Raw genomic sequence first — 26,039 nt, 5'->3', positions numbered from 1 at the left:
GGATACGCTCAAATTTTAGTCGAAACAAAGTTATTCGATGGAAAGTTTTAGGATAGAGAGGAGAATTTGTCTCACCTTTAGTAAGTCGAGCAAATCGCTTAAGCATTCCACCAGATGTCGTTCGTAATTGAAATTCGGAATACGTTAAAACGGACAATGGACCTAATGGCTTCTCGTCCGCATAATGCGGATGGAAAACCGCGAGTAATCTATAATTCAAGTCGTGCTAAAGGATTCTAGTACCTTTCGAAAACACGACTCAATTATTTCGCATCTCGTAGAAATGACTTTGGAATTTATTTTATTATAATTAATTTGATATCATCCCCTAGCTAGGCATAAAAACGTGCGCGTAGCAGCATACAGTCGACGTTGCGACGCTCTTCCAGTAGCGTCGCGGCGCCCAAACGAATAAGACGCTTCAAAATCGAACTCGGGGTTGTGCAAAAAGAAGAGTACGCAAGAAATCATTTTTTGTTTAAAAAAAAAACAACGATAAATAAACACATCAAATCGTTTCGATTCGATTTTGATGCTATTTTCTTAAGAAAAAGAGGGTGAGTTAAATTAAATTATTATTTATACCATTTCAAATTTAATCCACCAAAACAAAGCGATTTTTATTCATATAAATAATTCGAAATTCACCTTATTAATAAATTTTATTATTTATGCGGGAATAAACATTTAGAAACAATTTAAAAAAGATTTTTTAACCCTTAATTTCCGACACGCACACTTGCAATTTATTGAATAACGTATCATTACCACCATATGTTATGTTAGCAACTTTACTAAACGATCACACCCCGATTCATTTTTCATGGGTAAAGTAGAAAATTGTTACAAGACAATTTTTATTCATAATTTAATTGATCGGAATTAAATCGAATTATGTTCTTTTTGGATTTTTTTGTCCAAGTTTTCGTTTAATTAATAAATTTGAAAAGATAAAGCTGTTCCAAAAAATGTATAACGGGCTAAATTTGCATTTAAATGTCCTCCCCTAAGTTGGGAAACTGTCTTTCAGGGAAAATATCGATTTGACATTATATTCGACGGTCAAGGCCGAGCCGAGGCGGTTGTCTGCTAGATTTTAACAGATTATTATTAGTTTTATTATCAATAAATTGTTTATTTCGATTAAATTAATCAATTTTAATCTATATAATTTAAAGGAAAACGTTTTATTTTAGTCACTAAATGATAAATCTAACCAATACTGTATAACGCTTCCTTTTTATGTTAACTCACTGATTTAGTATAGCTTGACACTTCCTAACAGCTGAGCCACTCTCTTTACCCTTCTCAATGTGTTAAAACTTCTTTTATCGGAACACGTCGTTGGTGGAAAAGTTATAGAAGCAATGATAGCCTTTTGAAAGCTTTCAATCTCCTTTAACGCATCGGAAAGTATATACAGGGTGAGTTATTAGTATCTCGGCGGTCGATAATTACTAAATCATTTGAGATATAAATAAATCTATCGTCTGAAGACACGCGGCTAAACTAGTGTTAGTTCTAGTTTTAGTTCAATAAAAATATAGAATAACTTTGCGTTATCTGGTTTAACTAACACCGTCACTAGACTCTCCTCTCTCTTAAGACGGCTATTTCTAGTTCTAATATTAGTTCAAGTTTTAATTAATAAAAATATTTAACAATCTAGCGCTGAATAGTAGTTAAAACTAGAACTAACACTAGACCTAGAACTAGAAAGTTTCGGGTTTAGCCGTGCGTCTTCAGAAACTTCAAACTTTCTAGTTCTAGGTCTAGTGTTAGTTCTAGTTTTACACTAGCACTGTTACTATGTAGAATTAACACTATACCTAGAACTAGAATCATTTGGATTTAGCCGCACGTCTCTTAAGACGGCTAAACCCAAATGATTCTAATTCTAGGTACAGTGTTGGTTCTAGTTTTACACTTGCACTGTCACTAGAACTAACATTAGACCTAGAACTAGAAACATTTGGGTTTTGCCGTACGTCTCGTAAGACGGCTAAACCCGAATGATTCTAGTTCTTGGTCTAGCGCTGCATAACAATTAAAACTAGAACTAACACTAGATCTAGAACTAGAAAGTTTTGCACGGCTTAACCCAAATGTTTCTAAGTCTAGTGTTTTTACACTTGCACTGTGCCATGTAAAACTAACACTATACCTAGAACTAAAATCATTTGGATTTAGCCGTCTTTAGAGACGTGTGGCTAAACCCGAAACTTTCTAGTTCTAGTGTTAGTTCTAGTTTTACACTAGCACTGTTACTATGTAGAATTAACACTATACCTAGAACTAGAATCATTTGGATTTAGCCGCACGTCTCTTAAGACGGCTAAACCCAAATGATTCTAATTCTAGGTACAGTGTTAGTTCTAGTTTTAGACTTGCACTGTCACTAGAACTAACATTAGACCTAGAACTAGAAACATTTGGGTTTTGCCGTACGTCTCGTAAGACGGCTAAACCCGAATGATTCTAGTTTTTGGTCTAGCGCTGCATAACAATTCAAACTAGAACTAACACTAGATCCAGAACTAGAAAGTTTTGCACGGCTTAACCCAAATATTTCTAAGTCTAGTGTTTTTACACTTGCACTGTGCCATGTAAAACTAACACTATATCTAGAACTAGAATCATTCGTGTTTAGCTGTACGTCTCTTAAGACGGCTTCATTTATACAAGATGTTGCATTTAATTTTTTGAAATGGAATGCTCTGTGTATTTTATCATATTTGTTCAAAAAATTAGAGAACATTAGATTTTTGGGATATCAATTTGGGATTCAGAACATGCTTAATAGTGAGTTTACACATGCATGGATTTAGTGGCGCCAATAAAAACTGGCGCGCCAGTAAAATTAAATTGCATGTGTAAACATCAACTGGCATGCAAGTTGAAACCATGCATGCATGGATCGGAAAAGTCTGCACCCTTCTGAAATTACTGGCGCCAGTGATGAGTCTAAAACATGTAACCATGGCAACATAGGTGAGTGTCCACAAAAATACAAAATTTTTTAATGTCAAATTTAAGTTATGTTTCATTGCATTAAAATTAAATCCCAATTACGTTAACCTGGCGTGTCACTTATTTTTTACATGTGCCACGCCAGTGGTACATGTAATGTAAACCTTTATTGGCGTGCAAGTAGAACTGGCGCAACTACTGGCGCCACTAAATCCATGCATGTCTAAACTCACCTTAAGTAACATGATGGAGTATGTTTTGGTGCCGAAAACGGCTGTCTAGAACGTTTAATCATTTTACTATGGCACGTTAACTTTTCGAAATTTGGAAGTACTACTTCATTTTTTTAAATGGCACCCCCCATATTTTATTACTTACAGTTAGTCGTAACATTAATAATTTGGGAGATAAATAGGGTTTTTTGAAAAATGCACACGTATCGATATTTAACCTAGTGTCAAACGTCAAAGGCTGAGTTACTAAAAATAATACTTAAATCTAAATTATCAAATTTTTATTTTGGCCAGAACCCCAGAAACGTCTAATTAACGGTCTCGTTGAGACACCCTGTATGTTGCTAACTCACGGCATTAACACTTCCTGAGATATTCAATTTTTAAAAACGATGTAAATGACATTTTTGCCTTTAAACTATGTCAGATAATAGTCAAAGTCTACAGAAATATGACAGTATCCAAAGATATTAGATACAGTATACGGCATGTTTATAGAATATTATAAAATATTAATCAAACAAAATAAAAATAAACTAACAATAATTGACAGAATGTAATATTAAGGCCCACTTTTACCACCTCTTGATAAATTTATCCGATAGATAATTACCATGGTTACAGCGGTTTTAAGCGCTCTCATTGGTTAAGGCCCACTTTTACCACCTCTTGATAAATTTAACCGATAGATAAATTGGCGTTCTTAGCCAATGAGAGCGCTTAAAACCGCTGTAACCATGGTAATTATCTATCGGTTAAATTTATCAAGAGGTGGTAAAAGTGGGCCTAAGAGCTCCAATTTATCTATCGGTTAAATTTATCAAGAGGTGGTAAAAGTGGGCCTAAGTACAATAACGGCATATTTTATTACACATGTTTCTTTAAACTGTAAATATCACAAAAACTACTAAAGTTAGATATGGATGGCCAATTCAACCAGAACGTAATATATAGGGTATTCCATTTAAAAAACTTATAGAAAAGTCATTTGAAAAACATCAAAATGTACAAGATTTTATGAACACGCTGTAGGGTAAAACGCCAGTAATTGACCGTTGGTCAGTGTTTGACCGTTTTTGTAAAAAAATATAAAAAATAAGGATCCAAGGAATATCTAAAAAAATATAAATATATCCATAAACAGCCACCAGTCTCCTCTCCACCCCCTAGTACACAAAAAGTCCACGGCCATACCGTTCTTGAGTTTTTGTTGTTTAATTTCGCGCTAACTGCCGGCCTATTCACATCGTGTTAAAAAGCGTAATTTTTATGTTTAGAAATTCGCCCAAACGGGGTAGTACTATTCAGCCGTTTTTACATGTATGATGTTTTTTTTTGTTTGTCAGTGATCTAATAATGTTTTCTATTGATTATATTAAAAAAATACCGCTTTAATTAATTATTTGTTGAAATAAAGCCGGTCAATGACTGGTAGTTCTAAATTTTATTAAAAATTAGTGTTTGACCAAACGGTCAAATACTAGACGAATTGCTTGTTTTATAATCTCACAAGGATTTATATTTGATTAATAAAATGGAAAAATGTGTAATACCTGTTTTTAAAACTTATATCTTCCCGTTTAAGTTGTTTAGTATTTGACCAAAACTTTTATACTTTAAAAGTAAGATACAATCAGGTTAAATATGCGGTCAATTACTGGTTCCTCTTTTGGTCATTTATAGGACACAAACACTCAAAACTGAATTTTTTAACCGATTTTAAATTTTATATATATTTAAGCGTAATATAAATATAAATGTTTGATTCTTTTCTATTTTTTTAAACCTTTTTTATAACAATAAAAGTAATTGACCGCACTTAACCAGTAATGAGTCTGTAAAATTAAAAAGATAAAAGGTTGGTCAAACGCTGACTCTTATAATGGTCAATTATCAAAAAATGGAAAATCTATATGGAAAATTTAGGAAATATGAGTCAGGTTAACATTTTCTCAGTACCAATATGACAACGAAGCCTAAGTTTAAAAATAGTGAAGAAGATCTCCAAAAGACTCTCGATGTAAGAAGTAGGAGTTTATCTTATGAAAAAGCAGCCAAGATGATTAACGTTCCAAAGTAAAACCTTATTTATAAAGAAAAAGGAAAAACACCTGTGCAGAGGAAAATGGGCCCACCAGCATTTTTAAATTCTGATGAAGAAAAACTACTGGTTGAATGGTTGTTTCATTCAGCAGGGGTTTGCCTGTTACAAAAACCCAGTTGGAAAACACAAAATTTGGGTGAAAAGTAAAGTCAAGGGCATTTTACTCCTGTTTTAAAAGATGTTCTTCAAGAGTCAAAAAATATAAACTTTTTTTGTGAACAAAATAGTATGGAAAAATAATGAAAATGAATATTATATTGAGAATCGGTCAAACATTGACGGTTTTAAGGTCAAAGACTAGATATTATTGGTCAAGTAATGTAATCAAAGTGGTCAAACACTAAATGCGAAATACTGTTTTCCTTTTTAATTTTTAAAAAATACTACTTCATGATGTTATATTTTATATGTAGGGTAAGTAACTTTAAATGAATCAGATGTGTATTTGATCATATTTTGATCATTTTATGTAAAGGCAGAGGGATCTACAAGAAAAATAATATGGCTCGGTCAAACACTGACATTAAAAAATCCTTAACAGGTCAAACACTGGTGCGTTTACCTTATAGTGTACCTAATTTCTTTGGATACTATCAACTACCTTCTGGCTTTGACTCTTATCTCTCATAGTTTAAAGGTAAAATTGGCAAAAATATAATTGGCAGTTACGTGAGACATCCAGTATACTTTATGATGCATTATAGGAAATAGATCTAGTACTAGTTCTAGTGACAGTGCTAGATAACACTAAGTAGCACCAGATAACGCTAGGTTGTTCTACATTTTTATTGAAATAAAACTAGAACTAGAAAGTTTCGTGTTTAGCCGTGCGTCTTCAGGTCTAGTGTTAGTTCTAGTTTTAATTCAATAAAAATATAGAATAACTTAGCGTCATCTGGTGCTACTTAGTGTTATTTAGTACTGTCACTAGAATTAGAAATAGCCCACCTTACTCTGTTAGGTGTAAAAACGTTCTCAGCTATGCTGCGAACCCAACCTGATGGACGGATTATGTCCATTACTTCAGGGTCGGCATCTGGGTGGGGGCAGACTTTTGAGGAAGGGAAGTGTGTACTCAGTAGGAGCTACAACGATTACTTAGCATCCTCAGTGTATTTACCGTCTTGTTTGACTCAACACAAAAATTATTTTCATTTATACAGGATGTTACATTTATTTTTTTTAAATGGAACCCCTGTATATTTTATCATATTATGAATACAACTAAATTTAGTTATCCAACCGTATATATTGCTAACTCACAGCGTTAATACTTGATGAGATATTCAATTTTTAAAAACGATGTAAAAATGACATATTTGCCTTGAAACAATAGCTTTGTTCGTTAGGACTGCACTACTCTGCACGACATGGCACTAGTATGACGTCATAGTGCAATTAAGTGTAAGTAAGTGCAATGTCTTGTCAACTGAAAAGTGTGTAAACCGTGGTCGCAACGAACAGGTTTTTATGTTGTCAGCGAAATGCAATTGTCAGCAATTTATTAGAAAATGGTTTTCCAATAAGACAATGCGCCTTGTCATAGGTCAATACTGATGAAACAGTGGTTACAGAATCGAACAATACGACTGGTGGATTGTCCTGTACAGACCCCGGATTGAAATCCAATTGAGAACTTATGGGCAATTATTAAAAGAAGAGTTATGACGCTAAAACTAAAGACGGTACAAGAATTATGGGACATTATCCAGCAAGAATAGCAGAAAATTCCGAGAGATATGCTTGTGTCGTCTATGCAAAGAAGATGTGCAGCTGTAATTACACAAAAAGGGTACCCAACCAAATACTGAATGAATATTCATATTCTTATAGATGCAGTACGGTGTGTTAATTAGCGTGCCACCCCTGTATAAATGTTTGAATTTGCTTCCCTAGGTAATTTTATAGCTTCAACATAGCTTTTGTATAGAATAAAATTGTTCTGCAGAAACTTGACATGAGAAGCTTTCGTTCATATATTCTAAATTCGTAGCAACATGTGTAATCTTCAGACAATGTGGGCAGCATTGTATTTCATGCCATAGGCGATATGATTCACGTTAATCGATGACTCAATAGCTTGTCAACGCCCAACATATTTTATCATCTACTTTTAAGAGTCAGTATTTGGATATTCCAAATAAAATGTGATCATAGCCATATTGCTTTTTAATCTTGCACGAATAGTGTTGAGTTCAGCTTCATTTAATTGTGTGTTTAAGCATTAATGAGAGGATTTTGTCAATTCCATATTGCTTCTACGTCTCTTAATACTTCAAATAACTATTCTATTGATGTTTTTGAAGTGCATCAAGCATTCATACCTGACATAAAGACTTCCAATATCCACCCATGCCGATTTTTCAATGCATTTGTATCATCATCAAGAAAATCCGGTATATTATTATTATAAATGTAATCTTGATATATTGCTTTTTTTAAGTTTTCAATTTCAAAGTTAACTGTATTAAGCGTTTTAGATTGGACACGCTCCATGAACCATGATTAAACTCAATCTACATAACACCGTCCCAGTTAATGATAAACAGCATCCTAGAATTCCCGTGTGGCTTCACCCACTTGCCTTTTACGGGTCAAATAATTTTCTCTCTCCGTTATCAAAAAATTCCATCCTTTTCTTCCACGCCTACATTCATAAAGTCACCCCCAAAGGCGTATCTTAATGAGATCGTTAAAAAATACTTTTACAGATTTAATTCTCATGTTTTTCAAATTCTCCAAGCAACTTTTTTCTCGGATAACCGTTGAAATCGCTTTACTTTCCGTCGGGTTAGTTCCTAACCTAAAGTGGAAATGGTGAGACCGGAAATGTATGTTGGGCGATATTTTCCGATTCCCACCCCTTTGGCCTTTTCTTTCCGGTCCGGTTTCAGGGTAAAACTGTCAATTGGACTATTCGATTGGGTTTATGTCTCCCCGTTGTAGACACTTTGTCGTCGCGATTCGAAAAGGACCGAATTGAATTTCGACGGTGTGTTACTAAAGCGAAATTGTTTGCTGCTGGATAACATTAATTACATCATTTGTAAATTTATTAAGGTACTTCAATTTAAAGTTAAACATAAAATTCAATAATTGTTAGTGTTATTGTTGCCGGGCTGAGGGGAGATCCTGAAGCGAGATGCCGCCAACATCAAACGAATCGACGTTAGTGTCATTTTTAGTTTTATTGTTTTTTGATATTTAAAATTTTCCCTTTAATACATTATATATACAGTATTAATATATTATTTTCACCGGCTCCTCGGCCCAATCATCCCCTCATCCATCGTTTCCCCTCTCCTATGATCTGCCCTCGGTCCAACTCCTCCTCCCTCAACTCACTGCACCCATTCAACATATGTTCCAACGTTTCTCATTCCTCCCTGCATAGCCTACACCACCTCTCCTCATCGGCCATCCAGTATCTGTTAGCTCTCTCTCCTCGTTTCCACAATGGAACCTCGCCACCAACTTCTTCCCTTCCTCATCTCCTTCCAATAACAAGTATCTAGGCAGCCCCTCCGTAATTATGTCCTTATACCTTTCGTTATACCTTCCCTCATTTATTTGTGTCCTTCTTTCCTATCTCTGTACATCTCGGTCCCTATCTTTCAACTCCCTCCACATCTCCCTACCCACACTTCGTCTACTATTTATCTCAGTTACCGAATACTGTCATAGAAGACCGAGCTTCTATAATAGTCGTCTCTGTCTCCTTTTCCTCTCTAATTTCCCTCCAACACTCCCCTAAGATCCCGCAGTTTGGCCACCCTTCTATTCTTTCTTCATATTTCACTGCTCTCCTGCCCGCCTCCACTCTGACTAGTTATTCTGTGGTATAGCTCCAAGGTCTTGATCCTTTATGTTGTGTAGGTGTCAGGCGTACTTTAACGACAATTTTGTGTCTTCTGGCGACGTATTCACACTATATGTTAAGCAGTCTCTGACTCATCGTACAAAGTTGATAAGTTTGACCCTCAATTTGTCTAATGTGGAAGAGATGGTATAAAACCTCTTTGGGTTTGTTTTGGGACGGAGTTATCATATTCTTCGACTGTCTGTGACCTGGAAGTTCTTTCCAGCGTAAGGCTACCTTTGAGGTCTCCCAACTATTGATTACGTGTTTTAAATGGTTTTTTTGTAGTCCACAGCCGGGTTGGAGTCCAATTTCTATCCCTTTTCTAGATTCAAAACGGTGCAGAAGTTTATAGCAAGATAGTATATTTTGAACTAACTATACATAGAACTAGAATCATTTGGGTTTAGCCGCACGTCTCTCAAGACGGCTAAACCCGAATGATTCTAGTTCTAGGTATTACCTTAAATAGACCACATATAGGGTAGGCGGACCAACCAACCTTGCACCGCGACCCTAAGGATCTATTGTTTTCCCCGATAGATATCGTTATCAAATTTCACCATGCAGTCCAATGCTCTTAACGAACATTAAGGCCCGATTCACACTGTGATGCCGTTCACGGGTCAATCTCACTCCGGACTCGGTCCGGTCAAATATTCTTAAATACAATATTAATATTAATATACTCACTATCGTATCGCTCTACTTCCAAGCCGACATCGCGCCGGTGCCGGTTCGTCGAAAAGAATATTTGACTGAAGCGAGATCGGACCTGTCACGACTTGTACCGACAGTGTGAATATACTTTTGTTTCAACCCCAATGTGTCATCGGTCGTTTTTCAAAATCATTTCGAATGTTCCGGAGTCCATTCGACAATATTATGAAAATTTTTCTTCGTCGTCTATGAAATGACGATATAAAGTATGATATTCGTCTTCTGTTTTCTCGTTAATAAACTGGGATTTATCCACATTCTTCTTCTCTTCATTTTACGTTGTAATTTTTTTAAATTGTATACTGTTCATCCAAAACAATCGCTAATCCTTCAACTGAAAAATGCCATTTTTTGGCGAGTTTTATCAACGTCCTATGTCGACCATGGATCGAGACAGACTGATTGTGACACTAGTAGTGTAGACACAGCGAGATTTGATCAGACCGAGACCTACATCACAGTGTAAATCGACCCTAATACCTTGCTGGGTGAAGGGTCATTCAGATCCTTTGAGGAGATAAACTGAGAAAAATAGAGAATGATATCTCTGATTCCAGGAGAATTGGTCCACAATAGGCGAAGTTTCTCTTCAGCCCACAGTCCAATGCTATATTTGGCCATCGCAAATGATACAGCAACTGCTGGTTCCGGCCCCACAAACGCTATAGCGCTGCCCTCTCACCTGATGCTTCATTGCCAGCAACCCCATAGTGATCCGGGACCCAGATCAGAGAAATTCTGTTATCACAACTCAGTGTGTCATTAACTATATCATTAACCAGAGCCACACCGATTTCTGAGAAAATTCATACTGTCATGTTCTTCACCCCTCTCTCAAGAAGGATTTTAACACCCATGTCTATAGCAAATACTTCCGCCTGGAATACAGTACAGTACGTACCCAGGCTGTAAGCTTGCTTAATTCGAGGTGTCTGGCAGTGTACTCCTGCTCCGACTCCTTCAGGCGTTTTTGATCTGTGAACAAGCAAATATCTGTCTAAACCAGAGAATTTTGACGGCATTGATAGGTAGAGATTGTCAATCCAGCTACTCGTTGAATTCGTGAAAGTTTACTGATAACTGAAGTCTGTCGGGCTTTCCTATATCAGGCTGCTGCTCCGTATGTGATCATAGGTCTAACCATACTCACATAGAGCCAGTACAGTCTTTCAGGGGTAAGACCCAAATTTTTTCCACAAAGACTGCGACAAGTCCACGAGGATAGTCTAGCTTTGTGCAAAACTCTCTGAATATGTCCATTCCATGACAAGGTTTTGTCTAGGACTACTCCTATTTGACTTCCTTTGAGAAAGGAATTTCTTCACCTTGGATAGTTGGCCAGATTAGTCCATCCAACTTTCGTTTCCGGATGAAGAGCACAACAATTGTCGAGGTTTATCGAGAGGTTCTTTCCCTTACACCAAGCGCAAATGGTATCTAGGGTCACCTGGAAAACTTTAGATATCCTCGACAAACAGGTTTCTTTGACCATAACGACAATGTCTTCAGCATAGCTTGTATTTCTACACCAATGGCACCGTACGGATATATCGTTCCAGAACTTTTTCAAGGGTTTTCAACAGAAATGACGTTAGGCTGATGGGTCGAAAGGTATTAGGAGTAGGGCACGGCCCGCTTGAGGTATATAAGATACCCTTACCTTAGTTCATTCTGCTGTACACATTTCCAGGCGACACTCGCTCTGAAAATGTTTACCAAAATACGCAACAGTGACTTTCCTTGCTGTAACAAAGCAGGACAGATATTATCTTCTCCGGGCGATTTGAACGGCTTAAACGTTTGAATCGCCAGGTCGACGGATGTGCAAGTAACGACTTTTCTAGCTACACTCCAATCCGTATTTGAGGGGCGCTTTGCCTTGCAGGAATAGCCCGCTGTGGCATTATCAACCATCATCATCAAGCTTCCTGGGAAGTGAGTCTGCATGAAAAGCTCTAACGAGATTCTACTAGAGTCTTTAAAACTATCATCAGGCCGCTTAAGTGAGCCCAGGGGTAGTGCCGGATCTCTAGCGAGAATCTTGTGAATTCTTGCACTGTTGGGTGTGTCTTTTACTCCCTCACAGAACCTCCTTCAAGACTCTCTTTTTGCCTTACGTATATTTTTGGTGTAATTCGTTAGAGCTTGTTTATATTTCTCCCATTCACCTAATGTCTTGGCCCGCTTAAAAAGCCTCCAGACCTAGTAGTTCTAGGTATAGTGTTAGTTCTAGTTTTACACTAACACTGTTACTATGTAGAACTAACGTTATACCTAGAACTAGAATTATTTGGGTTTAGCCGCACGTCTCTAAAGACGGCTAAACAAGAATGATTCTAGTTCTAGTGTTAGTTCTAGTTTTAGACTAGCACTGTTACTATGTAAAACTAACACTATACCTCGAACTAGAATCATTCGGGTTTAACCGCACGTCTCTCAAGACGGCTAAACCCGAATGATTCTAGTTCTAGTGTTAGTTCTAGTTTTAGACTAGCACTGTTACTATGTAAAACTAACACTATACCTAGAACTAGAATCATTTGGGTTTAGACGCACGTCTCGAAAGACGTCTAAACCCGAATGATTCTAGTTCTAGTGTTAGTTCTAGTTTTAGACTAGCACTGTTGCTATGTAAAACTAACACTATATCTCGAACTAGAATCATTCGGGTTTAGCCGCACGTCTCTAAAGACGGCTAAACCCGAATGATTCTAGTTCTAGGTATAGTGTTAGTTCTAGGTTTTACACTTGCGCTGTCACTAGAACTAATATTAGACCTAAAACTAGAAATATTTGGGTTTAGCCGTTTTAATAGACGTACGGCTAAACCCGAACGTTTCTAGTTCTTGGTCTAGTGTTAGTTCTAGTTTTAGTTCAATCACAATATAGTACAACTTAGTTTTATCTAGTGATAGTTAGTGTTACCTAGCACTGTCACTAGAACTAACTCTAGAACTAGAAATATTCGCGTTTAGCCATCTTGAAAGACAAACGACTAACCCCGAATGTTGCTAGTTAACAAGACATCTATCTTTTCAACCTCATTTATGTTCTTTTTATTTCCATCCCCGATTTTATTCCATTTAGACATTAAAAAAAGACGTTTTCAATAGAAACTTTTTTACTCGAGATACTTTTCTTGTCGTCAACTAACAAGAGAATTGTATCGGTTTCCAATTCTGATACTTCGATCCGTTCTTTTTTTATACCTAACAGACAAAGAGCTAATTAATGGATAGAGAGGGTGGGGTAACAAGAACACCCAACTGCGTCACCCTCAACTTGTGGCAAATATCAATTTCCTCCGGCAAATCTCCGGGATTCGGGGGACCGACACCCGAGACACTCAAGAATCTAATTAGTGGCCACGTCTTCAGATACCATCTGGTGTACAATCTGTACCCTCTCAAAATTGTTTAAAAATAAAAAACAAATTGGGCTAAATTATTTGGAATATTTAAATATTTAGGTGTTTTATTTTTGAGCTGTTCGAAATTAATTCGTTTCGCGTATGGTGTAGTTGTGTTGGCTTCGGTTAAATTCCTAATGATGAAATGGCACCTGGTCAGACTGAATTAATGAAGCCAGGTAGGGAGAATTTGCAACCTCGGTGAGGGTGCGGTTTGAAATTTGCCGCGATATTTCGCTTTTGGACGAATTCGCTGATTCGGATATCAATCGTATTTTCTATTTAAACAGCGCCACTTTAACCGTTCAATATTGATTCAATGCGAAATTTAAACCATAAAAACTCAATTTGATAAATTCACTAAATTTGTATATATTCACATCGCTCGTTTCTTTTTTTCAATAAATTAATTAAATTTAATTCCCCCAGCTCCTCCACTATTTGTATTTATTTATAAATAAATTAATAAAACTCACCTCTTTTAACGAATTAACACCATCAATCCAAACGGAACACAAACGTTTGACACTTCATTACAGCATAACCTCAAACATTAATTAATTACTCTTTAATTAAAACTTGCTTATAAATCGTATAAATTTGTTAATTAAACGTTTCATTATCATTAATAAATCCAATTAAAACCGTTAATTAATAAAAATAGATGTGAAACACTTCAAATATGTTTAGCGTTTAAAATTATTTTTATTTATTTAAAGTTGGCAGATTTGAAAATCGGCCATATTGGTCTATTTTGGTGGTGGCGGGAAATTGTTTTAATTTAAAATGTTATGAAACATAAAAAAAAAGATTTTTTACAGTTTTTAAAATTAAATTTAGTTCAAAAAAATAGTCACGATGCCGTCGTTATTTAAACATCCGGGCCCATAACGGGCAACGTTCCGGAATTAATAGCATTAAGAACTTCGAGGAGGGTGGTGCGCGATTTGAAACTTTTAATGGGCGACTCCGGTTGAAACGTTAAGCTTTAACGGTACTTAAAAAGCCTTAAACACCTGCCAAGGATCCCTGTTGAATAAAACTGACCGTTGTTAATAGAATGACATTATAGTTTTCGTTTCAAAGTTTCTAAATCTCTTGTCGGGTTCAATTTTAACATAATTTCCCGGCGCAAACTTTGTTTCAAACCGTATACTATCGCTGCCGTTACCGAATTACGGGCACGAAACTCTTAACTGAGAAGCATCTCTAATTTCAATCCGTTAATGAGTACAATACAATGGCTCTAAGTTATAACATTTATGCTTAACGGAGCGTAATTGCCATAAAATAGAAATAATAAGTTATAAAACTCACTATGTATTTCGGCGTCTCTTACTTCTTCTTTTAACCATCTTCTCAATCGGTTCCTCCCATTGGGATCTTACGCTTTCTGTTTCCTTCTGGTATCATGTTGAACATTTGCTTAGGTATTCTATCTTCTTACACTCGAACCAGATCTAATAGGACTGCTACATCCATTGTATTTTTGTTGGTTGCTCGTACTCTACGTCACACTATTTGCCACGCCCAGTTAACTGTCATTGAGTTCTAGTGCTTTTAGAGGTTATATGATAGACATTAATACGTAAAAAAAAATAACTCTTAAAAAATAATATAGCTTTCTTCGTTGGGTCTTCCCTACTCTGCACGACATGGCACTAATATGACGTCATAGTTAGGGTTCGGAATACCGGAATCCCGGTAATATCGATACCGATACTCGATATGTCGAAGAGGTGCAAATCTCTTAACGGCAGATATAACATTTATGATGGAAACTCTTAAAGAATCAAATTTCCCAATTGCAATTAACTTACATAATACTTTATTACAAAGACTATTAGAACGTCACTCAAGTTTTTCTCGAGTATTACAATACCTACATAAGAATACACAAAATAACTTTTTTTCATTATTAAGCAAAACTATAAAACAAAAAATTCTAAGTTTATTAAATAGACTAACCGACAAAAACAAAGAAAACCTACCGAATACATCACATGAACAAAAATATTTAGATAGTACATTAAGTGAACAAGAGTCATTAATACACTGTTGGAAATAATTCACGAGTACACCCTGCATAATCTGAACGCGTGTGTCTAGCGCAATAAAATTTGGTACGGAAGTAGTACTAAAGTAGCATAACTTACTCTCACATGGAGAACGGCACAACTCTGCTGGGAGGAGAAACATCAATAGCGAGAGTATCCCCCGTGAGCTTCGCGTACCATCGCTACACGACGTGGCATGGAGTCTATAAGTCGCTATATTGTAGCGAGAGGGATGGCCAACCATGCCACTTCAACTCGCCTCCATAGCTCCTCAACGTTAGCCGAGGAAGCCGAATAACGTAGAAGTCTCCGACCAGTCATGTCCCAAACATATTCGATCGGGTTCATATGCGGAAACCGAGCTAGCCATGGAAGTATTCGTATAGGGTGCTCTTCCACAAAGGTCTGTACAACACGCCCGATATGCTGTCGTACATGTATAGCAGACATGGGAGCCGCCGAACATAGGGAAGCACAACGGACCGTAGCACCTCATCTATGTATCATTGACCCGTCATGGTCTGCTATACACACAGCAGACGTGTACGTCCACCATATGTAATCGCACCCTATACCATAATGCTCAGTTGTCGGTGGATAGGGCGTTCTTGCACACACTGCTCGAGTAGACGATCACCACGTCTCCGACGAACTAAAATTCGCGCATCACCGGTGCTCAATTCGAATCTTGATTCGTCGGAAAACAAAATATCCCTCTACTCGGCAACCCACTAATGCCTAGCGTTGACCCACTCGTGACGTATGCTGCGGTGCTCGAGTGTTACTGGAATCCGCTGTATCGCACGACGCGCGCGCAGTCCACTATCTACCAAACGCCGCCATACAGTTCGCGTAGTGAGTGCACCTCAATGTGCATACCCACAAACATTCCTCGCTTAAGTAACGCGATCGCCCATCCATTGCGCACAGAGTACAATAACAATGTGGTCCCTCACACCACACTAAAAACGACCGGTATTTTCCATCCACTTCGGTCTCCATAGCGACGGAATGTTCCACTTGGAAGAGCGGCTCAGTCAAAAATGCTGCGACCCGACAACTCGAAAGTCCCTGAATAAACTCGTCGACAGTAAATCTTTGTGCTCCGCAAATATTATGGATTTATCTTCACGCGTTCAGATTATATAGGGTGTGCTCGTGAATTATTTCCAACAGTGTATTAGCAAACAAATTAAATATGGCTATTAAAGAAAAGTTATCACCTGCTCCACTAGCTGCTTTGAAAACGAGGGTGTTCGAGGCAGCCATCTTCAAAAAATTTATGACTACTTAATCACCATTCCTCTAACAAGTGTGGCATCAGAGAGGGTTTTCTCATCAGCCCAAAGTTTTTATACAACAATCCGTTGTAAACTTAAGGGGAGAAACCACATTAGGAGGCTCATTTTCATTGATTAATTGATGGGAAGAATTAATTAGAATTTAATCAAATTTTGACACTATTTTGTTTACATTTCGAACAACTTTTGTGAATTTTTTTGAATAATTTTATCGAAAAATAACAAAATTATACACTGATGTCCGCTGGACGTCCTACCTAGAGTTCTCCAATTACGGGACGTGTAGCCATTTCAATTTTCATCTGATATCAAAAAGCTTTTCATTTTAGATTAATAACTTATTTTCTAAGAATATGAACCTCAATGCAGGTAAATGTAACTGCACTAAACTATATTATCCCCAACGAAGACACAACATCTGCACTAAACTGCTTAGTGCAAGTAGTGCAGTCCCAACGAACAAAGTTTGTATGTAAGGAAACGGGATTCCCGCACACCGCACTTAGGCCCCATTGTGCATACTCCCAACATTACCTCTTTTCACATCAACCAGCCTAGGGATTTATTGAAGGCCAGGACATTACTCAAAGGTAAGTTCCTGATATCATCTGTGGTCGGCTATGCTTCCCCGAGGGTCCTCATTCTGAGGTCTGCTAGAGAGGGGCAATCAGATAAGATGTGTCTAGCGGTCTCGTCGTCTTGTTAACTAAACTAAAACAACGATTGGCTGGCTCGCTGTACTGTCTAAAAGTTATAGCAAAGAACTTACCTTTAGAGGAAGCAAGAAATGTGTACTTTTCGTATTTATACAGCATTGCGACCTATGGTATAATGGCATGGGGTGTCTCAACTGACATGGAGAAAATCTTCAAACAGCAAAAGAAGGCCATACGAATCTTACTGGGGATACCTCAACGAGATAGTTGTAAAACACATTTTAAAGAATTAAAGATTATGACCTTACCATCGTGTTCTATACTTGCCTGTGTAGAACACATTCACAAAAATTGAAAACTCTCTGTAAATTCGGACAAATATAGTTACTGCACACGTCATAATGATCCCGTATCATCGGGTACACTGCCAACAGAAGGAAAGGAAATGAATGCCAAAAGGTTTAAAAGCAGTGAAGAAAATCCTACTGGAAGGAGAATTTTATTCTAAAGGCTGTCCCTACAAGGGCGCCAGATTTAATTTTAAAGAAAAACACATTTATTTTTTGAATTAAACAAATATTTTGATTTCAACATAAAGAAAAATAGTTCCGATTAAATATGAAATACAACATCAGGCAAATGGCCACCACGAAACTTCTGGCACAGGGTTATTCTTTTGTTGAAATTTTCAATAACGTTTTCGCATAAATGTGGCTGTATTTCACCAATAACGCGCCGTATTTCCTCTTTAAGATTTTCAACTGTTTCAGGCTTATTCGCATACCCCTTTCCTTTACATAGCCCCAAAGAAAAAAGTCCATTGGTGTTAGATCGCACGATCTTGGTGGCCAATGTTCTCCAAATCGAGAAATGACACGGCCCGGAAACTTGGTCTGCAGTAAAGGCATTGTTTCACGTGCTGTGTGGCAGGTCGCACCGTCTTATTGGAAAAACATGTCCTCCACATCAATGACATCCAATTCGGGCCACTAAAATTCCGTTAACATTTCGCGATACCGCACACCATTAACAGTTTGCGCATTTTCAAAGAAATACGGTCCAATCACTCCGCCAATCCAAAATGCATATCAAACAGTTACTCGCGGTGGATGTATTGGTTGATTGAGTACCACACAAGGATTTTCAGCACCCCAAATTCGACAGTTTTGTTTATTTACGTATCTGTCGAGTTGAAAATGTGCCTCATCTGAAAAAATGATTTTCTTCGAAAAGTCCGCATTAATTTGATGATGTTCCAACACCTAATCAGCAAATCCACGGCGCTGCGCGTGGTCCCTTAGCTTGATTTCTTGCACCAATTGAACCTTGTACGCGTGCAAATGCAGATCATTTACCAAAATGCGTTGCATAGTGCTTCTGGAAATGTTTAATTCTTGACCACGATGCCGAATGGAAGTTCCTGGATTATCGACCACAGATTCCCTTACTGTGGCTATATTTTCAAATGACCGACAAGGACGACGAACATTGATCTTCTGATCCACCAGCATAAATTTGGTCTCAAATTTTGTAATTAAACGCCTCACTGTTGATTCATTTGGCGCATTATTGCAACCGAAAACTTGACGTAATTGGCGAACAGTTTTCGCAAAACTTTTACCATTTTTGTAATGTGTTTTTACAATAGTTAGACGTTGTTCGTTTGAATAGTTCACCATATTCATAAATCGCGCGGTCTATACGTGACAACTGTCAAACAAAAAACGCCGTACAACTCGTATTAATAAAATTTGGCGGCAAATTTAAATCCGGCGCTCTTGTTGGGACACCTTTATAAATGAATTTATAAATTTTGAATTCTAATTTTTTATTTTCTTTTTCTTTTTTGTGACGATAGTTTGTACGCTCTTTTATACCTTATTGAATAAATAAAATATAATATAAATATACAAAGGATACCTTGATGGCTAAATCACAAGAAACTATATTATCCACTCAAGAATGATTCAGTAATAATCTGCTCAAACTAAACAGTGAAAAAAGCATATAGTGTTGGAGACCACTCGAATCTGCAACTGTAAAATTTTTGGATATGCATCTAGACAGCGGAATGACGTGGGATGAGCATCTGAGCACTAGACTGACTTCTGCTATCTTTGCAATACGAAGACTAAAACAAGTAGCCACTCACTAGGCAGCCAGGTTGTCATACTTTGCATCTTTTCACTCGGTGGCGTCGTATGGTGTTCTTTTCTGGGATGGGGCATCTGATTTCTGAGGATCTTCCGACTACAAAAGAGTTGTAAGAACTACTTTAAATATGAGAATATACTTACCTTACCAAGCATATATATACTTACGGCATTGCTGCATGTTCATAATAACAGAGATAGTTTTCCCTCCAATGGTGGCACCCATAGCTATCTAACAAGATCACGACACCAATACCACAGAATTGCATCAACGAAAAAGTATGTGGATTACTGGGGTCCAAAACTCTACAACAAACTACCACGGCAGCTAACTGCGTTGTCTAGGCAACGGTTTAAGAGGAAAATAAAAGAATATCTCACGACAGTTCAGTTTCACAATTTTAATGCGTAATGTGTAGTGTGTAATTGCCATGAAATGTATATTTGTATTATTGATATTTCATTTTATTTCTTATGCATTCAATGATGTTTTGTAGTTATGGCTTATTACGACAATAAAATATATTATTATTATTATCAATCTTCACATCATGTATTGCATATATCATGGATCTAGAGTAAGTTATATAGTCTACTATGCTCGTCTGTCATCTTTCTTCCGCTTTGTATGTTATTTTATGAATACTATAATTTAATTATAATTATTAAAAAGTTTATTGAATGATGAAAACAGACGACATCAAAAACTAACTTGATCCATTTCAAAGAGAAAATTGAAAGAAATCCTTCCACGAAAGGAGTGAGAAAATTAAATTCTTTACATCTCAAGAAACCCGTTTTAGTTAAAGGGGGCGACATTTTTCAGTTTACACCGGATTTTCCAGGTGTAAAGCCATCCCTTTGAACTGCCAACGACAAATAACTTTAATAACTTTTCCAGGAAAATCGGATTCGAGTTGTTTTCCGACTAACTATTATTTTTTTTTTCTGCGAATTTTTTTGTTGTTGAAAAAATAAATTTAATACATCACAACGATAAAAATAGACGAAAATCCCGTCGTGAAATTCAACTCCCGGGGCGTATCGAAAAGGAGAACTACGATCCTGGGAGAATTTCGAAGTGTTCGTGTATGTACAAGTTCGGTCCCGTTGGGGTTGGATGTGAAACTTGTTCGTTTTTCTCTCCCCCAAACAGAACGGTTTTCGCCACGATCCCAAAGCGTACTCAGTTCGTCTCTGACGAAATAGAGTATTAACCCGAACCCTATTCAAGAACAAACAGAAAGAAACCGAATCAAAAGGAAAATGTTAAAACAATAATAAAATGAAAAATGTGTGTGAAATTAAATGTTGATTACGTTTTCCCAGAAAAATACAATTCAATTATGTTGGGAATGGTAATTTATACAGGCTTCGTTATAAATGGAAACAACTCGTTTGGAAACTAAAAGCGTAGAAGTTCTTGTTTATGTTTTTGCCCTTTGTTCTGAAAATTATATTTGACTTTTAAATCTCTCAATTTTGTGCAGTTTGATTTTTCTAAATTATGTTCCTTTTATGTCAAAAAAGTTATAATCAAAAAAAAAATCCAGCTGTTGTTGTTTGTAATTCACCTGGATCTAGTTTTTTTTTAAAATTTTTTTTTGAAATGCGCATCGAGTACCACAACTGTGAGTGACATTTAATTGCAAACTTGGAAATTGAAACTGCAACTCGGTTTCCATCCAATATCCTCTATTGTTTTATCGTATTTTTCCATTCTCCTCCCATTTTAAATTCTCGTTAAGTTTAACTCCATCCGTTTTATCTATTTTTTTCTTTCAAAACCAGAATAACCCATAAAAATCTTAAAAGGAGTTTTAAAAACTTTTTAAGACCACCTCCAAGATAAAACTAATCGATTTTTAATAAATTTTAAAGCGCGATAACTTCCTCCGCCGTAAAATAAAATTTAAACGAGCGTGAAAATTCAAGAAAAAATTTTAATATAACAAAAACGTTTCCGTTTTGTGAATGTATGTAGTTATAGTTCCCCTTCGAATAACTTTAGTAATGGTGAAATTGCCGCAACACCTGCATCTCTTCCTTGTAATACTCCCCGAGAAATATGACCCTAATATTTTATACCGGGAAAAACCGGATCTCTGGGTATCCAACCCAATTTATCTTTAGGCGGTATATTCCTATTCGTTACATTGATAAAAATATTTCATTTGCTATATGCGGTTGATAAAATGAATTAAAATTAATCTACTTACTGTATCATCCTGACTTTATTAATTTTACTTCGAAATTGACGCCTTAAAAAAGTGAGGTTATATTGAGAAGTGAGGAGTCGATGAAAACTGAATTAATTTCTGCGTGGACCACATAATCACTTTTAACACATAGTTTGAGAGTTCTAAAACGTATCTTGATCGATTTTTCTGTTCTTTTCACGAAAAATTGAGGTTATTCGAACGAAATGCAATCATTAGATTTTAAATGTCAAAAATACGACAAAATTTGACTTAATATTGTCACCGCTAGAATCGCTAGATGGAGTCAGTGTGTTTTAAGTTTTTATACCGGGAAAACCGGATTTCTGGATATCTAATCCAATTTGTCTTTATGCAGAATATTTTTATTTGTTACATTGCTAAAAATATTTCATTTTTATAAAACTAATACCCAATAAATGTATTTTAACCATATATATACTATCTTCTATATCGCTGACTCCCTATCTAAGCAATGAGTGGCGAGCGTTTCCATCAAAAGAAGACGGAATGATATATGTTTTGTCTTTGTCGTACCCCCGTGTCGCGAAAGCGCTAGCGCGAATCGTAAATTTTAAAGAGTTTGAAGTGTTTCGCGCGTATTTTATGCAGCTTTAAAATGCAATTATTATTATAGATGGTTTACTTTAACTATAAATTATCACTGATGCATCAAATAAATTAGAGTATATGTACTCTAAATGTTTATAAAGAAAAATGTTTCAAGAAAAGGAGGACTTTGAATTCTTTTTTATTACACTGAGACCTTTCCTTCTACCTGCTCAACCAATTTTTAGGACCCAAAAATATCTCCACTACTCTTTTTCTTTTTTATTTTACTTTTAACACATTTGCTTCACTTTCTTAACAAATAACAATTACATTTTAAATTGCTTAGTCCTAAAATATGTTAATAATTATGTTATTATACACATGAAACCTATAATATACATAACTAAATATTTAGATTTTAGGTTATGTTTATGTCAAACATTTATTTGTTGATTTATAAACATCAAGGTCATCAGCTGCTATTAATTTTTAATTCACCGTCCAATAAGATAAAAGCGTACTCATCACGTGTTCACACATGTCTCTTGAGTCGACGGGGGTACGACAAAGACAGATATATATATATCTGCACTCTAGTGTTTACACTCTTTTGCTGCCTTAGTCAGCGATATAGAAGATAGTATATATATGATTTTAACTCACCTCTTAATTTTATGAACGCAGCCCAAACGGTTGACACTTTATCATAACCTCAAAAAATCCAGGAATAAATCTAAAATTAAAATTTTATTAAATCTTGTAAATTTGTTATATGTGGTTGATAAAACGAATTAAAATTAATCTACTTACTGTATCATCCCGATTTTATTAATCCCTTAAAGTTTGAAATTGACGCCTTAAAAAAGTGGGGTTATCTTGAGAAGTGAGGAGTCGATGAAAACCAAGGTTTATAGAACATAAGGTTACCTCATTCCCTATGCCTCTGTAGTATCGATTATTACCCCGCAAATTGACGTCACTGGTTCGATACAGTCAGAATAAAAGATAGCCTATACATGTGCCTATACGTGACAACACGATGCGAGGTTTAAATATTTTATATAGACTGTACCACAGTATAGGTGGTATTGTGTTGTTCATAGAACCAGCTACGTCACTGACCCACCTTGCCTCTCAGAGGAGGAGAATCGGTATTGGGTAACCTTATGTTCTATAGACCTTGGATGAAAACTGAATTAATTAACCTAAGAAATCTGCGTCGATCACATAATCACTTTTAACACATAGTTTGAGTGTTCTAAAACGTATTTTGATCGATTTTTCTGTTCTTTTTACGTAAAATTGAAGTTATTCGAACGAAATGCAATCATTAGATTTTAAATGTCAAAAATACGACTAAATTTGACTTAATATTGTCACATCTAAAATCGCTAGATGGAGTGAGTGTGTTCCAAGTTTTTAAACCGGGAAAACCGAATCTCTGGATATCTAACCCAATTTGTCTTTATGCAGAATATTTTTATTCGTTACATTGCTAAAAATATTTCATTTTTATAAAACTAATACCCAATAAATGTATTTTAACTCACCTCTTAATTTTATGAACGCAGCCCAAACGGTTGACACTTTATCATAACCTCAAAAAATCCAGGAATAAATCTAAAATTAAAATTTTATTAAATCTTGTAAATTTGTTATATGTGGTTGATAAAACGAATTAAAATTAATCTACTTACCGTATCATCCCGATTTTATTGATCCCTTAAAGTTTAAAATTAACGCCTTAAAAAAGTGGGGTTATCTTGAGAAGTGAGGAGTCGATGAAAACTGAATTAATTAATATAAGAAATCTGCGTCGATCACATAATCACTTTTAACACATAGTTTGAGTGTTCTAAAACGTATTTTGATCGATTTTTCTGTTCTTTTTACGTAAAATTGAAGTTATTCGAACGAAATGCAATCATTAGATTTTAAATGTCAAAAATACGACTAAATTTGACTTAATATTGTCACAGCTAAAATCGCTAGATGGAGTGAGCGTATTCCAAGTTTTTATACCGGAAAAACCGAATCTCTGGATATCTAACCCAATTTGTCTTAATGCAGAATATTTTTATTCGTTACATTGCTAAAAAAATTTCATTTTTATAAAATTAATATCCAATAAATATATTTTAACTCACCTCCTTTTAATTTTATGAACGCAGCCCAAACGGTTGACACTTTATTATAACCTCAAAAAATCCAGAAATAAATCTAAAATTAAAATTTCATTAAATCTTGAAAATTTGTTATATGTGGTTGATAAAACGAATTAAAATTAGTCTACTTACTGCATCATCCCGATTTTATTAATCCCTTAAAGTTTAAAATTGACGCCTTAAAAAGTGGGGTTATGTTGAGAAGTGAGGAGTCGATGAAAACTGAATTAATTAACCTAAGAAATCTGCGAGGACCACATAATCACTTTTAATACATAGTTTTAGTGTTCTAAAACGTATTTTGATTTTCTTTTCACGTAAAATTGAAGTTATTCGGAAGATATGCAATCACAAGATTTTAAATGTCAAAAATACTACTTAATTTAACTTAATATTGTCACCGCTAGATGGAGCGAGTGTATTCCAAGTTCTTTGAGAAAAAAATAAAATTCGTGAAACTTATAAATACTTCAAATAAATGGTTTGCGTGATCTAAACGGACTTTGATTATATTTTGATTCATTACTACGATTTTAAATTTTATAATTGTACGAAAAGCAACCAATATTTTGAACTGTCAAAAAAATAATTTAAGTTGAATGACGCTAGATGTGGCGATAAATTTTAATGTAATTTAATTAAAAAATGACTTTTTTAAGATTTAAAATTAATATTAATAGATATCAATAATAAAGAAGTTAAAATTTGAGTAAAATCAATTTCAATTGATTGAAAATCAATTTTTAAAATGAAGTGTGATAAAAAAAAAAGTTGATTAGACAACCCAAATAGCACAATCGTTAATTGTATTGCATCTAATTATATTAATTTACAGTGGTGGGCAAAAGTTTATGTATAGCATTGAATTGTATAACGTAATAACAGAAATTAGTATTACACAGTGTGATTAGTGATTAGAGATACTTACTTAATCAGAAAATTTGTTGGCTTCCACATAGAATAATCAGTATTTAATTTAGTTTTATTATTAGGAATTCTATTGGTTCACCATTTCTTTTCCATTTTTCTGCAATTTTGTCTCCAATGAATTTAAGATATGTGGTTAATTTAGGTTTTGGTGTTAAAATAGGTGTTGAGGTCCAAGCTGAGTTTTGTATGTCTTCATAACTTTCCTACTTCCTTGTCAATGTCTTCATTAGTTTTCATTAGAACATTAAGATGAATTTTATTATCTAATATTTGTTGAAATAGATTCTAGTTAGTGACTTCTTTGTTATTTAGAGTAATAATTACTGGTGAGTGATGTGAGTCCAGCCCTAACTCTTCTTTTATGTTTACGAAGTTAAACGATATATTCTTCGTAATAAAAAAATCAAGTCTGGAATTTTATTTCTCTGTTGGCCAATAAGTTAGCTTACCAGTCGAGAGCACTTCACAATTTAGGGCCTCTGTTGCATGTTTCAGTTCAGAAAACCCCAAGACGTATGGTTAAAGTCTCCTCCAAGTATAAATTTGTTTTCAAGATGCAGTAGAATTTCCTGATAAGCTTTTCTTTTGAGATTATGTCTCGGCTGCATTAATGCCACAGATTGGCGCTTAGCTTTATCCTATAAAACAAAAATGGTATTTTAGATCTTTCGGTATTCAGCATTTTTTCTAAGATTACTTAAAAACGATAAA

General features: G+C 35.5%; 1 protein-coding gene and 2 long non-coding RNA genes across 6 annotated transcripts in view; 1 reads left to right on the top strand and 2 right to left on the bottom strand.

The window, feature by feature from the left end:
* The first annotated feature begins 358 nt into the window (after positions 1-358).
* The window catches only part of LOC111418585 (serine/arginine repetitive matrix protein 5-like), a 52,729-nt gene continuing 27,048 nt past the window's right edge, over positions 359-26,039 (top strand). For both annotated transcript variants that reach the window (XR_011640153.1, XM_023051123.2), the window contains exon 1: positions 359-557. The gene's annotated coding sequence lies outside the window, so the exon portion shown is untranslated. The remainder of the gene's footprint in view (positions 558-26,039) is intronic.
* LOC139429591 (uncharacterized) lies at positions 17,864-23,129 on the bottom strand. Its single transcript, XR_011640157.1, has 3 exons — positions 23,044-23,129; positions 22,897-22,966; positions 17,864-22,061 (listed from the first exon to the last, which is right to left on the bottom strand). It is a non-coding gene; the product is annotated as an uncharacterized lncRNA (long non-coding RNA).
* The window catches only part of LOC111418586 (uncharacterized), a 40,863-nt gene continuing 38,343 nt past the window's right edge, over positions 23,520-26,039 (bottom strand). For all 3 annotated transcript variants that reach the window (XR_011640155.1, XR_011640156.1, XR_011640154.1), the window contains 5 exons: positions 24,531-25,966; positions 24,381-24,453; positions 23,931-24,325; positions 23,784-23,853; positions 23,520-23,728 (listed from right to left, as the gene is read on the bottom strand). This is a non-coding gene — a long non-coding RNA (uncharacterized lncRNA). The remainder of the gene's footprint in view (positions 23,729-23,783; positions 23,854-23,930; positions 24,326-24,380; positions 24,454-24,530; positions 25,967-26,039) is intronic.

The sequence above is a fragment of the Onthophagus taurus genome, chromosome 3 (genome assembly GCF_036711975.1).
Source record: "Onthophagus taurus isolate NC chromosome 3, IU_Otau_3.0, whole genome shotgun sequence".
Lineage (NCBI taxonomy): Eukaryota > Metazoa > Arthropoda > Insecta > Coleoptera > Scarabaeidae > Onthophagus > Onthophagus taurus.
Note: the sequence above shows the minus strand (reverse complement) of the source record. Positions and strands in the feature narration are given on the sequence as shown.